Source organism: Myripristis murdjan, chromosome 9 (assembly GCF_902150065.1).
Source record: "Myripristis murdjan chromosome 9, fMyrMur1.1, whole genome shotgun sequence".
Lineage (NCBI taxonomy): Eukaryota > Metazoa > Chordata > Actinopteri > Holocentriformes > Holocentridae > Myripristis > Myripristis murdjan.
Window position 1 is genome coordinate 31,632,799 of NC_043988.1, and position 17,295 is coordinate 31,650,093.

The following is a 17,295-nucleotide window of genomic DNA, read 5'->3' on the forward strand; positions in this document are numbered from 1 at the left end:
AGCGTCAGGGAGCCAATGAACATGCAGCATGCTGGTACAATGATCTAATAATTCTGGTGATTGGCTGTGCAGGAAAAACACTACATTACACCCAGAGACATTATAACATTCATTATATAACAAGATTTTATACAACTGGTATTGAAAGTATCATTCAGGACCCGGTATGGAAGTCAAGGTAACTGCACTGAAAATTTCTGAATGATGGTCCGCCCTCTACAGCACAATGTGGAAGTCTTTTTTTTTTTTTTTTTTTTAAATTAGGACAACTGTTCCAGGTGACTCATCATGCAACATGCCTCTTACAACATAGGGCAAACAATTGAGCTGAATACAATTCAGTTTCTATTTACACATATCAATAGGTAAAGGTAAGGCTGGGCAATATGGACAAAATGAAGTATCACCATATTTTGGACACAGTACCTCAATATCAATAATGTGACAACACTGAGAGATGACTACCGGTGCTTTCATAAGGGATTTACACATGAGATTTTGGATAAAAAATCATTAGTAACTTAGATATGAAGACCAAGCAGCTAGAGACACATAATAAAATGACTACAACAGTCTGATAAGTTCAGAAAACTGCATCCCGTAACTGTTATGAAGGCTTTAAAACAAGGACAAGGCAACACTTAGACCACATCATGATACTAACTAGGCCTATATCTAAAAATCCCAGATGATATCTAGTCTCAAATAATGACATCCATATAGGAGGAGAAAGGAGAAAATGCCTGAAAACCGTCAATGAACGTCACAGCTGGCATTCTGCAAAATTATTCTGCAAAAGTTCATAGAAAATCACACTATCAATATCTCACTAGCAAATGAGCCAAAGGCCACTAAATTAAGACGCTTTAATTGGCGTGAAAAGTATTTTATTGTTCCTGATCATTACTACAGATGGCTATTCAGCTAAGAGGTAACTCAAAGCCACTCTGTCTGTATTATTGATATGTGATTGGTGTTAAAGCCGGCCAGGTATGTCATTTTTGAACCCAGTGCTCAGATCAGGGACGAAGATGATGATGATGCTTATGACGCCTCCAAGACTCATGATAAGCATGCAGGAAGAGACGGCAGGAAATGAGATTGACATGACAGTTAATATTTCACACTGGTTATAATGTTGATTTTCACAAAGAATGAGGGGGGGGGGTGAAGTTAGCAGCTCAACCAAAAAACAAATGATCTTATTTCTCCAACTCCGTGCAAAGAAGTAAAACTCTGGAAAGCTCGCACTGGACTGACCAAACATCTCCCAAGTGATCTGTTCCATCGGCTGCCGGTGCACACACCTGCAGGAGGGAGCAGGAGATCCTCAGATACGCCACAGAAAAAAACACAGATTTAACAAAAATAAATAAATAAAACTGCCTCTGTGTCTTTAAAATGTGACACTGACACCGAACATTTCCTTTCATGAGATGCTTTCACTCGAGAATCAAAGTATAAGAAATCCAGCATTCATTCGGTTTCCCAGTGAGCGAGCAACAAGCCTTCAGCAGAGAAATGGAAATTGGTGAATAATCAACAAAATGGAAAACTTTAAGCCCTGCAGTGTTGCTATGATTAAAATCTGAAGTTTAATCAGCAACATTTCAATGCAAACTCTCAGCAAAAAAAAAAAAAAAAAAAAAAAAACACGCTGCACAACAAATCCTGAACTAGATTTAATCATTTGCAAGAAATCCAATTTCCTATTTAAAGCTTTGTCCCATTAAACTGCACCGCTCCATCTATTATATGACCTAAATGATCAAAGGAATTTGATTTTTAATCTAATTAGACTATCATGCTTTTGATCAACATGAGGTTATCGGTGAAAAAGGGCATTACTGTGCCGCTGTAAAACGGAAATAATCGCGGGTCAAGGGCTATTTCTGAGGAATCGTCACACCTAAGACAAACCACACTTTGACCAGCAGAGACCACGTGGACCGAGGCTCGTCTTCTGCTGCCTTACAAAGCTCATCCAAGATCAAAAACCACCGCAGAAATCACAGCAACCCGCTCATGCTGCTTACCTGTGACTCTCATTCTAGCGTCCTCCCACCGCTCGCAGGTAGAAAGAGCAAATGAATCCACATTCCCCCCCGACAACTAGCCTATACCGGGCAATCCTCTGAGCGACAGGGATAGGTTACCGGGCTAAGATTAGCCGACTTCCTCAGATGACAGCCAAACGATCTGCGTACTATAAGAGGAAACAGGACTTTAGGCGGTTTGGGCAGAGCCGGCCCCTTCCCCAGGCCTCCTCCAGGTAAGAGACACGGGCCGGCCCACGGGGTTAACAGCCTCAGGTCACTCCTCGCCCCGGCCGGCCTCCGACCGACGTCTGGAAAACAACCAACGTGCCAGACAGTCGTGCACGAGGCAAAGCCTTTTCACAGAGGGTTAAATATTAACCGCTCCAAGCAATTCAAAGGCATTTCCTTTGAGCCTTTGCCAGCTCAAGGTGAAGGAAGAAGGTAAACAAAAAGCTGTGATCACCAGGTCTTAATTCAACGACGCCACACAGACCAGCAGCGATGAGTTTGAGTAGAATGAAGGGATTATTAGCACCGAGGATATTCTGGGAGTCAGGATTATCCACATAATGAAAGTTAAAACAGTTTTGTTAGACAAAGGCTTATATCTTGTATGACCGAATCTGAATTCATAAAGTGTCAGTCATACATATTGATGATGTAGGGAAAAACAGTCAAAAGTCCTTTCGTGGTGCTTTGGTTGCTTTATAGGAATACTCCAATGTTTTGGGGCAAAATAGCTTTTTTTCTGACTTACTGGGACTGAGACGAGATGTTTGATACCATTTTCTCTTCTTAACAATCACTGGTTCAGTTCCTATGGGTGGTATTTCATGTTAGCTTAGCATAAATGCTTGAAGTCTATGGGAGTCGTTAGCCTAGCTCCTTTAAAGTGAAAAAAATGAACCTTACAGCAACTCTGCAACTATCTTATGTACAGTGTATTATGTGTATTTAAAACACACATCCTGGTATTAAAAAATAAAAAAAGAGTGGTTTTAAGAGAAGTTAATTTGTGTTTTCAAGTTACAGCTCCACCAACTAACTTCTCCTAAAATGACTCTCGCTTAAAAAAAAAAAAAAAAAAAAAAAAAAAATTCAAGACATGTATTTCAAACACACATGATCCACTGTGTAAATAAGGCAGCTTTGGAGTTGCTGTAAGGTTTATTTTTCCACTCTCTGACGGCGCTAAGCTAACGACTCCCATAGACTTCAAGTCTTTATGCTAAGCTAACATGAAACACTACTCATAAGAACCAAACCGCTGGACGTTCAGAGGCGGAAATGGTATCAAACATCTTGTCTCAGTCTGGGTAACTCAGAGCATTTGGCCCAAAATGTTGGAGTTTGGAGTTAGCAGGCTAACCCAAATCCCTTGAGCTTGGTAATTCCAGCTGGTTTGGTCACCAATACTAATAATAATTTTTTAAAAAATGCCCAACTGGTACGTACAGATAAATTAATTAGTTCTATCAGGCATAAATAATTGCGGCCAATTAAAATGGCAATTAAAATGGTTTCAAGCTAAAATAAAAAATGCACCATTTCTGAGCAAATACTAGTGCTGTGTCACAAAGAGCTGACTTCACTGTACAGCCTCTTGTCTTGAGGAACTATCAGTGCTGCACAGGTGAAGGCAATGACTGCCAAGCTGAGGCAAAGTGCTGGTTTCTACTTCCTGTAACACCAGACCAGAACGACGACAACAACATCCTCAGACAAAAGCTTTCCTCGTGTTGTGGCGGCAAAGGAAGACCGGCGAGGACCCGCGGCCTCCGGACGAGACTCGACAGCGATGGGACGAAAAACAAAAAAGAATTCAAAATCAAATGTCCCTTTACTGAATACCTTCTGACCACAGAGGATGTGATGAGTGCGAACTGAAGTCGATGAAAACTAAACAGTCCACCGTGTCTTGAAGTGACAGGAACCGCTTCCCCAGCATCAACACCCCCTGTGCAAATGTTGCTCCAGCTCCGTCTGAGTGAAGCTGGATGTTGTTTGATGGTTTTCCTTGTTTGCTGCGGTATTGCATTTTCAGACGGACACAAACACACACACACACGCACACGCACACACGCACACACACGGGGCGGTCATGAAAGGCCTGAGCCTCCATCTGCTCCGGTCGGCTCGCTTTGAAGACTTTTAGAAAGTAAGAGCCGGTTTCAAAGGGAACACAGGGCAACCCCAGCGACCAATCTTGCCTCAGCATAAACCAAAAAAAAAAAAGGCCTTAGAAATAACCATTCCCATCTTGAGCAAAGATGCAGATGAAGAGCTTATGACTCACCGTAATTCACTCCATACAGAGAAAAAAAAAAAAAAAAAATCTGCCCGCTCGGACCCAAGCGGAGCCGAGAGCCACACGGGACACGAGATAAAAACAAGCCGTGCCGTGTCGTGAGCCGACATAAACCAGAACGACTTGTTTTGTTCCCTCCTCACCTGTTACATAAAAATCAAGCACGCACGCATGGCTCTCGCCGGCATGCACCGGTATGACAGGAGCTGCAGGTGCACGTCCGCTGATTTACAAGAACGCGGGTCAGCCCCCCCCCCCCGTCAGAGCGGGTGTGTATCTGCGGCTCAAAACGCAGCCAAGCCATGTCATTTTTAACATGATGTGAGGCGATCCTGTCACAGAAAACAAATCAAATGGTGCAGCTTAATCACAGATAGTAACATATTTACACTGATTAATAACCATGTACTTTGGAGATGGCTGAGTGTTGCATCATCACGTTCCCTTTGCATGGTTTATGAAGCAATGGCAACCTTTGACCCCGCACTCATGTGACCAAAACAACAATTAAGACAGAAAAATAGGCAACAAGAAAGAGATGAACCATAAAAAGCACCTTAAGGAAAAAGTTTGTATTGAGTAAAGACAAAAAGAATAAATTGATTCAACAATCCTCCACGGCCTGAACATGAAAACGGTCTTTTAGTATCTTAAAGTGGATAACTGTGAGGAGAGATACTCTAATTTTAGACCAACAATCAAGAACACGTCGTGTGAAAAGTTTGCTTTAAGTGTGTAGCCGCGTCCCAAAGTTACACGATATTTATATCAAGTATTTATTGCAGTATCTGAACTGACACACACTGCAAAAAAGCTGAAAAGTTAAAGTACACGCTGCAAAAGTGCAACCAAATCAATGAATATCGATTAATACTCATGTTTAGAATAGAATAGAATATAGAATAGAATAGAATGCCTTTATTGTCACTATACACATGTACAATGAGATTAAGAGCAGCTCCTTTTAGTGCAAACATGTAATAATAAAGAACAGAAAAAAAAAATAAAAATGATAGATTTCAATATAGACAAGAATAAGTAAAAATATGTTAAATATGTAAAAATAAGTAAAAATATGTTTGCCATATTTAGCAAAATCTGGATTATCCCCAAGACGCCCGGGACTCTTTCTAAACCCTTTGGCTCGTCCCAACAGACCGACTGACGCTCCGACTTCACTAAAACACGTCAGGACCGACAAAACGTGGCGTGACGTTCACATTTTCTCTCCGTGCAAACACACAAACCGCCCCGAGTGCCGGTTTGGTTCCTTGTGTGTCGACGGTAAACAGCGCGAGCACCAAAGTCAGAGAGAGAGAGGGCTGTAAATGTTGCGGCCCCGCTGCGCTGAATATTCAACAGGGCTGTTTTTTTTCCCTAATAAAAGCCCCACTCTCTGGTCTTACTGGTTTAATGGGGGGAAAATGCCTCCAGAGAAAACGTGGGATATTTTCTCAGAGTGTTTACAGGGTTCAAGCCCGAGACTGTGTGCAAAAAAACAAAGGCCGGGAACTTTTTCTTGTGCGTGCAAAAGTAAAAAAAAAAAGCCTTATTTTTCGATCGCGCCTCTACATATTTTGGAAAGACGGATGATTAAATCCTTTCTCAGCCGTCGCGGATACCATTTCCTGAGAGACGGTCACTTTGTTGGCCACGTTTTTGCTGACAGGAGCGGGCAAGTGGCTCATGTGTACATGTAAGCATCGTGTGAGTGTGTGTGTGTGAGTGTGTGTGTGTGTGTGTTTGGATAGCTGCATAACTGCCGAACAAGCAGTGGCTGCTTGTCGTCTGGGCTCTGTATCTGGCCCTCATTAGGAAATGCCTTTGAAGCTTTGGAGGAGAAGCTGCTGCGCCGACTGTGGAGAAGTCTGGAGCGGGGTGAGGAGGCCGGACGCCTGCAGACTGACACGCACGGCCGTTTTGCAGCATTAGCGGCGGCGCTGACCCGAGCTCGCGCTGTCCGCCGGCCCGCCTCCCTTTGATGTCCTGCACAAACCCGCTGAGCTCGCCCCTCGAAAAGCCGGCCTCAAAGCCCCGCAATTATCCCCGCAAGAAAGGACCGAGGCAGAGGAATGAAAATCAGCCCGGAGGATTTTTGTCTTCCACCTTGGGCCTCCGCCGTCAGGAGAGGCAGCGTTCTCACTCAAGAAGTCACAAGGTCAGGGCAGGAACAGAAACCACCGGGAGGGACGTTTGGACTGCAGGCCTCAATTTACGCTCCAGCTCTCCTTCAAGGACAACACAGCTTCTATTTTCACTTAAATCCTGTCCGTCCATCACAAATATCAGTTCTGAAGTGCGTACAGAATCTGCTTTTATAGCTTAGAAATCAAAATCGATGCACCAACATTCACGTTAAAATAAAACTGTAAAAAACATCAGTGACACTTCACAGTTGCTATACACAGGTAGTTCCACCTTGTGAATGTGACTGAACTCAGGTAAGTTATCTTTGATTTATAATCGCCTAAAAGCATATTCGTTATATTTGTGACAGACAGATAAAATCACAACTGTTGTATTGGACCGGTGCGCTTATTTAAACTCTTTGCATTCCCATTGAATACCAATGTGCCTCAACAACGCTCGAGGACAAAACTCATGCCAACAGAGGAGACCGACTTTAAGTTACGGGACAAATAAAAGAGGGCACACCACAGAGGTTAACGTCTTACCATCCAAATGCTGGAAACGAGGACTGTGCCTTTACAAAGCTGCTCCAGCAAGCCGGGCTGTGTCACAGCGGGATCCGCCGCAAAATTAAAAACGGTAACTCAGTCTCGACCCGACCTGCTTCACACCCTCAAGGTGCTCCCTCAAAAGCAGCCTGTGTGTTTCCATGCAATCTGCATTCGATGCTCTCAGGCCTCCGAAAAGGGACGGTGAGTCAGCCTGGGAGCCGGGCGAGTTGCTGTAATTACACATCCGAGTTATTTCTGGCGCTATCGCTTTTAACTTCCCCGCTATTCTTCTTCAAGTTCACCCACAGGCCCTCCGCGCAAGACACGGCATTGGAGGACGACAAGCTCTTGCTCAATTAAGACTGTAATTACGAAAATCGGAGGGAATTATACGTACACCCCGTCATTATGCTGCTGTGGCCGAGCTCCATCCATCCTCACTCCTCTATCTCTATCCAAAGCCTTTTCTCCCCCCGCCTCATTCATCTCTTTCACAAAAACGTGCACTCTGGAAAACAACTTTGCAACGTGCATCCTTCAATGAGAGTGGAGCGTTTGTTATTGGAGCATAAAATGACTTTAAGGAGGCTTTAAAATCTTCATCTTGACCATGCATTGTAATTTTTGTGAAATCCGCCGGTAGTCCAGATGCATTAATGTGAGAAAGGGTTTCGTTTTAACCGGCTATCTGTGCACTCAAGAAGCTGAAATGTCTGTGAGAGCAGCCAAAGAGCAGGTTATTTAGATGAGTGGTTCATTTCTTTTCCTCCAGAGGATAATTTCTAGGCACATAGCGGGGTAAATGTGCACTTACTGAGCAGACACCATATGAGACAATAACACTGGAGGCTCAGCAGCACTGTGGTTAGACAAATGAGGAAAAAAAAACACACTCAAAACATGGCGTTCATACTGGAGTCTGTGGAAAAATTCAGAAAATGCTCGTCTTAATCTGCAACTCAAGGGTTCTTAGTGGCTGATTGGCTGGTGACACCCCACCTCCAAACACACACACACACAGAAACACACACACACAGCTCCCTCTGCCTCCCCCTTCATAAACCCTGGAGATAGGAGTGGAGAGCTCATTTTTAGAAAGGTGCCTCGGACTGCCGCGCCTCTGCTTCAGGAATGCGCTTCATCTGATTCGACAGAGTTTGTCCGGCTCTCCTCGAGCCTCAAGCCCGGTCTCCCCTCGTAAGACCCCCGTACGAGCCGGCCGAGCGCCTGACAAAAAAAAAAAAAAAAAAAGCAAGTTTAACAGGATTCCCTCCTCTTTGCTCGGCGGGGGTTTGAACGCCCGAGACCGACGGAAAGGGCTTCAAAAGGAAATCTAAAAACAGAAACGAAAAGAAAAGAAAAAAAAAAAATTAAAATGATCTCACACTGCCAGATTCCAGAGTGTCTTTGCGTGAGCGCTTTGACGTGGTGTGGTTTTGATTTGCCCTGACATATGATTTATTCTGCTGGATGACGGCCTGTGAAAAAGGAAGGCAGGGTTGCAAACTCTGGCAGAGGCTCCATCTGCATGCTTGGAGGTATTTTGTCAGCAGTAGAGAGAGAGAGAGAGAGAAAAAAATAAAAAGATCCAGTCGTAATCAGGTGCTTCTCAGTGCCTTTTTCTGACACGCTGCAGCAGAAGTTTACACTAAACTCCAAAAATGAGATTATGGATTGCCTTTTTTTATCAGCTGAACTAGTTCAAAATAAGGGTCAGCCTACAGGTCACCTCACACAGGTTGTTAAAGTGGGTCTGGGGACTTCAAGGAAATCCTTAATATAAATGAAAACAAGTTTAACTTCACCACAATTCTGCAAAAACATCATGAGATTAATTTAACGTGTTGTCATCTCACCTCACTGTTCAAAGATGACATCTAAACAAAACCTCCCACAAACAAAAATCTCCTTTCATGTTCAGGTCCCGAGAGCAAAACCACTTGAAAAAAGGGAGTTTGTGTCTTAATGAAAGTCAACATGGGGGGTCCGGAGCATGGAAGAGTTTGAAAATCCCAAACCAAAAGGCGACAAGTTGTTTGTAAAGACACACAGGAACGACCGAAAACAATTATTCTGCGGGTTACGATGAAGCCTCAAGTGTTTTCAGGGTTGTTTTCATACTCATTGTTTGTCAAAATGTTCGCAGACTTTAAGAAAGTGTTGAAGAAAGACTTAAAGCTCTTTCCTTCACATTACAATCCGTCCTCAGTCACGTGAGAATTGTTTTCACCTTTGACTCTCCCCGTTCCTCTAAAACGGCCAAACACAGGAAAGGATAACTTTGCACTGTGCACCAGAGGCTGAGCCGTGTGTCATAAATCACTGATTTAGGACTTCACCCCCTCTGTTCAGGACACACAGCTCCTCTCCTTCCTGCCCTCCAGACACAGCAGCTCCTGCCGTTGACAACACTGCCCCCTAGGGGTAAAAAAAAAAAAAAAAAAAAAAAAAAAAGCTCCGGACTGCAGGAAGCATGTGGCTGAGTAACAGGACACGAAACACACAACACTAAACCACAGCATCAGTGGAAAAGCAGAAAGAGACAATTTCAGATTCCCAAATGCTGGTGATGCACTTTTTACCTCATAAATAAGACTGAAAGGGTTTAAACATGAACAAGCTTCACCCTCACAGTGTTGACTCAAATAAACATCAATAATTCAAAGCCCCCTGCTCATTTGTTTTGCATCTAAGCCTCTTCTCAATTACATCCTGCACTGCAAAAGGGAAAAGAGCAAAAAAAAAAAAAAAAAAAAAATAGGTAACAGATCAGATCAGACGCCCCCTTCTCCCCCCAAATTTCACAGCACTCAACATGTGGCTGACCATTCTCTGAACCTTTGAACTTCTGCCATTCAAAGCATTGTGATTTTTCAACACGAAATCAAGAGCTATTAAAGAGCTGCAACAGAGAAAAGGGTGCAACGTCGCAGGAGTTTTTTTTGTTTTTTTTTTTTGTTTTTTTTTTCTTACCAAGATGCAGCCGAGTGTTGAGCCGGTTTCCAGACGGTGGAGGCGTCCCGCACGTGAAGCATGCCCCTGTAATTACACCATCACTGCATCCCTCTGTTTCTTTTGGCACGCTCTCCCTCTCGCCGTTATCCAGCGCGCCCCGTCGTATCGCTCGCCTGATCTGGCTTTGGACGACTTTGAAGCTTTCACTCTTTTCTCTAGCCCATGCCGGTTTGCGCTCCTTTCACTTCACTCTCCCTCTCCGGGACTGACTAAAGCCCTGTCACTCTCTCTCTCTCTCTCTCTCTCTCTCTCTCTCTATATCGCGCTGGCCGTCCCCTCCCCCCACGCATGTCCTCCTCTGTCCGGCCTGCACTTGACCAAGGACAGGCTGGAGCCTCTTATTTGTTTAGCTCTTGAGTGGAGCCAGGAAGGCTGAGGGGCCCACGGGCCGGTGAACACCAACCTCCACCCCCCACGCGGGGGGCCATCCTCAGTGGGGCACCGACCAAACCGGCCGAGCTATTCCTGAAATTAATTCACATTTAGACACGTCTTCAGTGCAAGTCCAAGTCAAGGGTGTGATGATTTTATACTGAAACCAAAAACTGATTCTTTAGCCACACGTGGAGCCTTCACTTTTTCTTTTTTTTCCCCCCTCACCAATGCAGTTTTTGCACGTGATGCAAAATTACAGTCAACACATTCATAACACAGAGCATTCAATACTGTTCATAAGTGACAAGCTGCACACAGAGGCTCTCTGTTGCTAACAGGGCCACAAAATTAATCTTCTAATAACAATAAGCTTTCGAAATTGCACCATGGCCAAGTGCAATATCCAAATCACAGTGGCTGCAATTTCTGTACTAAAGGTTAAATGTTTGGAAAAAAAAAAAGTTGAATAAAGTATCTCAGATGTGCAGCCAGAGACCTGCGAGCAGATTTGTGAACAACGTGGTTTTCGGCAAAGTGATTTCCCTTCTTTTTCCATCTTATCTTTCACTGTTTTCCTGGTGTTCCCCACCCATCCTACTGCTTATCTCTGGCAGCTGCACCCAGTCGCTCTATTTTTCATTCTGCATGCTCACGGCAAAAAAAACAAGCTTCCTTCAAATTTGAATTTCATGCCGACAGCCCGCTCCGCAAAATCCTTCTTCCTCACACGAAATGACCAGACGAGTCCTCTGATGTTGGCGGGAACGTTTCAGGATGCGTTTCTTGTTCACGCCACAAACAGGACGCATGTGATTAGATCCAACTGGGAATGTGTCGACTCAAAAATACACCAGAGCATCACAGCCTGAATAAAAAGATGCCATCATGTATTTTGTGATGAAACTGGAACTTGGATTCATCAAAACTTTGGAGTCTTTTGCTCCTCCTCCCCCCAAAAAAAAAAGTCTTTGGAAAACAACTTTGCTTTAAAGTAAGCATGCAGCCGATGAAGTCACCGAGCAGTATCCAGCTCCAGCTCTACAAAAAAAGACTGACACTCCCAGTGCTTTCACTCCTCTGTTGTCCGCGCGGTCAAAGAGACATTGTGGGGAGAAATTCCCCGTCTTAAGTGCTCCCATGTTTGCTTTTGTGCCAGGAGAGCCCACTCTGCTGACCTTTTGGAGACAGACCAATAAGATCCAGCGCCGCGTCCTCTGCTGCCCTTCTCCCCCAGCAGCCAGCCACACAATAAAGAACAAGCTAATTAAACTGATGACAGCCTGGGGGGGCAAAGGAAGCTCTTTCACTTGGGGGGGGGGGGGGGGGGGGGGGGGGTTTACTGAACTAAAGCAAAAGACACCAAGAGCTGGCCTTAAAGATGCCCTCCAGCGAACTCACAAACAACAGAACAGGTCTTGAAAACTAAATTATGGGTTTGCAAAGAAGGGGAGAAAAATCTGATTTCTGCCAAGTGAGACAGCTCTGGATGTAGATTCCCACCCTGACTCACCTAAAACACTTATAGTCCAGTAATTTTAGGCCAAAACTGGGGTCAACCTAGGACAAATTGCAAGAGAAGCAAACTCAACTGATTTTGTATCCTCAGTTTGTCCTGAGTGAGGGGAAAAAAGTCCCAAGAAATCCCATTGGTGGAAAGTTTTGAAAATCACCTATTTATGACCACATATTACCAAAAAACACTGTTTTTAACACACAGGGGAAAGGGGTTCAAAATGTTACTTTCAGATATCACTATAAAAATTCACAAGCTGATTACATACACAGAGACAAGAAAAAAAGTCAATTACAAGTTCTTTGAATTATTCTGTTTACACATGCATATCACACATTATCTGATTTGATATGCGCTAATAAGGAATATAAGGAATTAATGCCAGAACAGATATTTAAACAGTGAATTAAAAGGTTACTATATATAAAGTAACCTTTTAATTCACTGTTATATAGTAACCTTTTAATTCAAGGTTACTATATATATAGTAACCTTTTAATCCACTGTTTAAATATCTGTTCTGGCATTTATTCCTTAGATTTCTTATTAGCGCCTATCAAATCAGATAATGTGTGATATGCATGTGTAAACAGAATAATTCAAAGAACTTGTAATTGACTTTTTTTCTTGTCTTTGTGTGTGTAATTAACTTGTGAATTTTTATAGTGTGTTATCTGAAAGTAAAATTTTGAACCCCTTTCCCCTGTGTGTTAAAAACAGTGTTTTTTGGTAATATGTGGTCATAAATAGGTGATTTTCAAAACTTTCCACCAGTGGGATTTCTTGGGACTTTTTTCCCCCTCACTCAGGACAAACTGAGGATACAAAATCAGTTGGGTTTGCTTCTCTTGCAATTTGTCCTAGGTTTTTTCATAAAATGACTGGACTATTATTTTGACAGCAGCTGGGAGAAAATCAGCCATCTAAAGAGGGCGATGAGGTGTCAGGACTTAAATCTAGCTCTTACCAGAGGGCTGATTTGCATGTAGATTCATGATTTGATGCAATACCCTGATCTAATTTAATGTACTTTAATGCACTTATGAAACGTGTTTGTGATGCTTTGCTCTGTGTGGCTTTGTTTAAAAAAAGATAAACATCAACGGGGGGAAAAAGGGGAGATAAACTTTCAAACTTAGTAAGCAAGTAGACCCTTGCAAGAAGCTAATAGTTAAAAAGTCCCAGTGATGTGGGGAGAGTTTTGAGCTTATTCTGCAATCTCAAAGTCCACATGTCGAAAAATGTCCCGCAGAGCATCAGTGCATGCATGCCTGTTTAACACTTCGGATTGTTGGACCGGTGGCCAAACCGCATTTTATATTTCTGAACAAAATGTCTTGACCAACTTTCCGTTCAGATCTCTGTCGTCCCGTTACAGCAGGATGCTCCTCTTGTACTCCTCTTGAATGTAAAAAGCAGCGATGCCGGTATAAAACGGTGCATTTTGGTAGCCTTGATGACCCGTTTGCCAAGCAGATAGCTATGTGAGGAATGTTTTTTTTTTTTTCGGAGCGGGGGCAAACCTTGTCTGTCTTAATTAGTGCTGGTTTCTCATGGAAAGACTTTTGTTTGACCTGCCCAAACACTTGAGCTGCTGGACCAATTACGGTGTTAATGAGTCACGGGCCATTCTGCGCTGAATGAGTGCCAGGGGAGAGGGGAAGGGGGGCGGGTGTTGGGCGGATGTATGGAAACGCTGCTTGATTCCCCCATCAGAGCCGTAATGATTTGAGGGCAGACAAGAGGGAAGGGGGACACCGGATGACATCCAGCTAAAGAAGCGAGGAACGTCCAAACTCAGCAAGTTGTCACGCAAGCTTGTAATCCGTTATCCTGCATACTTTGAATCAGTATTCATCATTTAGGACCAGACCGCTGCAGCTTTCTCACAGTGAGAGCTACAGTGATGCACAAACCAACTGCAAAATATCTCATTACACTTAAAATAAGACATGATCACCCTAAGAAATAACTTTCACTTGTTTCAAGCTAATTTTCACTTGTTCCACTGACAAAATTTTGCCAAAGAAACAAGCTAAAAACAAGTTACTTCTGAGGTGATCATGTCTTATTTTAAGTGTAATGAGATATTTTGACTAGAAATAAGACATTTGGACTTGAAATAAAACAAATATTCTAGGTAAGATTTTGAGTTTTTGCAGTGTACAGCCAAGAGAAGTCGAGGTCTGGGGTCCTTTTTTCTGCGGCCCGCATCTGCCATTTTCGTAGCTTCCTATTGGATGTGGTGCTATTGATCTGGCACTGCGCTGCGCTGTGATTGGCTGGGACGCCCAGAAGAGTCCCGAGCTCAGTAAAACTAGAAAATCCAGGCAGAAGGCAGGGTCTCTGCAGACACACACAGCAACACACACTGCTAGTGGCTCACAAGTGATGATGACTGAGAGGGATTATTTTTGTATGAGTATGTATATACATTATTTTGTTGTTGTTGTTTTTTAGGAAAATCCTACTCATTCTGCTATCAAAGAGTGAGTCATCACTTGCAGAAAACTTGCAGGCATGTTGAACTTCCAGCCACACCTGGTCGCTGACACAGCTGCAGGTACGTCGCCTGTGACTGCTGCTAAAAACACCAGCTGCCACATCTTACTCATTTGTGTTGATATAATGTCAACTTGTTAGCTCATGATTAGCTATGATAGTTTGGTCAGCCGACTAGGTAACTAGCTACCCATCCAGTTGGCCACATGTGCTGTTGAAAATAATCCGATTTACATGCTAGTTGTCTTATCTAGTAAAAGCTCTGGCATTAGTGTTGGGTAGTTGTTGGATGATAAAACTCTGTGGATTTGCGGCCCCAGCTTCATGAACTGAGCTGCCAGTTCTGAAAGACACACCTCAGAGAGCTTTAGAGGTGAGATTTGAACCAAAGAGCTCGCAGGAAGAAGGTCAAGACAGTTTGTCACGGGTAACGTCGGTAACACTTTACAATAAGAGTACAACAATTAACGTTAGTTAATGCTGTAATAAACATTAAGTAACAGGTAATAAACATTAAGTAACAGGTAATAAACATTAAGTAACAGGTACTAAACATTAAATAACAGTTAACTAACCGTTAACTAATGTGTCTAAGAATCATGTACTAATGCTGTTCATGCTAAGGTATTAATTGATATGTTATTTAAGGGTTATTGTAGATATTATTAACATTAGTAAATGCCATAATAATCATTAACTAACAGTTAATTAACCATTATGGCATTAACTAACGTTAACTAATGTTAATTGTTGTGCTCTTAGTGTAAAGTGTTACTGTAACGTCTGCAAACAAAACAACATAATGGATCCACTTTCACTTATACCAGAGCTCAATCAACCTCAGCAACACCACAACTATCTTTATCAGGAATCTCTTTGTTGCTCAGTTGTTAATCAGTTCGCTATTGCTGCGAGAAATTATTTAGATATTTACAGTAACAAGCAAATAATAATCATCTGAACATCTAAAGGCTGATTTGTATGGCAGATTCCTGACTGTCACTTCAACCATCACAATTTTTTTTTATTTTTTAATCCAATGCGGCCTCCACAGTGTCATGTCATGTTTTTAAAGGAATCACGAGGTGCACAGCACGGCTATGGAGTGAAATTTTGTCCACTGCTCATCACCGTTCAGGCTGTAATTGTGTCATTCTGCCGTTCGCACCGTGGACTCAGCAGCATAAAATCAGCCTTGTGATATCAGAGGTCAGGGTTCAGAGCAGCGTCCCTGAAGCTGGCCAGGGTTCACCGTCTTGCTCAGGGACACTCAAGGACCATCTGTATGGGAGTGGGATGACTGCCAGGCGGTTATACCCTCATTTAGGGAAACTACATTGAGCTTGGCTTGTTTTGAATGAAACATCAGGCCACGGGTTTTTGGAACAGCCATTCAAAATCAATCAGCAGAGCCTCAAGCGCCTGTTTTTCACCTCCAGGGCCCGCAGCCCCAGCTGTGCCACGGTCCAAATCCTGGGAACAAAAGGAGCCAGGCATCACCAGGGAGCGGGAATGACACCTCCAGGCCTCGGGGGCTTTCAACCACAAGATGAGCATCAAACAGCCGCCCCAAAGAAAAAGGTGTTTCCATTGAACGCCGTATCAAAACCATCAAACCGCTTGGGCTTTTGAAAGCGGCGAGTCCGTCAACTGATGGAAAGCCGCTGATGAATGTAACCACCGAGAGAAAAAGGCGGCGCTGGAAACGAGACCGACAGGTGACCGAGGAGCTTGTCCGTGAGAAGGGCCACGTGGTGTGGATTTAAACTAATCAGATTAAAACAGTCCTAAATCACAAGAGTGGATACAGATACTGAATAGCCATTTAAAAACGGCACACCGCTGTTATTTGCGTCTCTTAACCCCATCATATCTCTTTCCTCCCCATTATTTTCACCTTTCTCTGCCATTACAATATATTCTCGGTCACTCTGGACAAAAGCCTCCAAGAAAACCATCTAAAATTTAAATGTAATGTAAAACATATTCATGTCCATCTGCTGAGCACCTCGTCCCCAGCTGGCCCTGACGCTGGCTGGCTTTTGTGACTATCGGTGTGCTCTCAGCTGGCCCCATTGTTTATCATGAGGGGGATATGACCATAGCGCTTAATAAGGTGACATCAGCGGTTTAGCCTGATTAACCGGCTTCAATGTCATTTGTCATCAGGGATATCAAGCATGCTAATCTGCTGGGCTAGCCGTTATCCCTGCTCAGTCAATGGGACTCCTCGGCCTCGCGGCGATAAAAGCGACCAAACGGAGGCAAAACCGCGGCGATTAAGACTCCGTTTGGCGCAGGAAACGCTCGACGTTACAGCACCTTGTGAGGTAATTAAGGTTAATTTATCCATTAGATCACTGATTACATCACTTCGGGGCAAAACGGGGAGACCAAAGCTCCAAATCCATCCATTTACGCCTCATCAAAACCCGCAATCCTGGCTGCACTCTCCGCTGAGATGAACCGCTCTTCTGTTTTTCAGAGGTAGAGCCCCAGAGGGGGGGGACTGAAGGATGGACTCGAGCATGTGAAAGAAAGGAGAGGAGACAAGAGAGAAGGGAGGGAGGGAGTTAGAGAGTGTGGACTAATCCCATTAGGGTGGCAGCTAAATGATTTGTTCCACTGAGAGAAAAGAGAGAGGGAGAGAGAGAGAGAGTCTGGGTAGGGGAGAGGGGAGGGCGGTGATGACAGCGGCGATGAGGCATTGAGGTTCAATCCTCCTCGGGGAAAGGAAGCCCCTTTCTCCTCCTTCTGTTCCACTCTCTCCCTGTTAGCAGCCCCTGCCATCCTCGCTGACGGCGCCCGAAGCTGTCCACACGCCACTTTTCCTCCCAACCACGGAGGAATTCCCAAATTTGA

The 17,295-nt window shown here is 43.7% G+C and overlaps 1 protein-coding gene across 5 annotated transcripts in view; it reads right to left on the reverse strand.

Moving 5' to 3' along the window:
- kank1a (KN motif and ankyrin repeat domains 1a) overlaps window positions 1-17,295 on the reverse strand; it is a 67,742-nt gene that overhangs the window by 29,564 nt on the left and 20,883 nt on the right. The window contains exon 1 of one of the 5 annotated variants that reach the window (XM_030061178.1): window positions 15,867-16,124. The exons of 2 other annotated variants lie outside the window; for them this stretch is intronic. The gene's annotated coding sequence lies outside the window, so the exon portion shown is untranslated. Of the gene's footprint in view, window positions 1-2,036; window positions 2,203-10,001; window positions 10,252-15,866; window positions 16,125-17,295 lie in introns of those variants that run through there. 2 more of the 5 variants (XM_030061175.1, XM_030061176.1) reach the window with 2 other exon arrangements.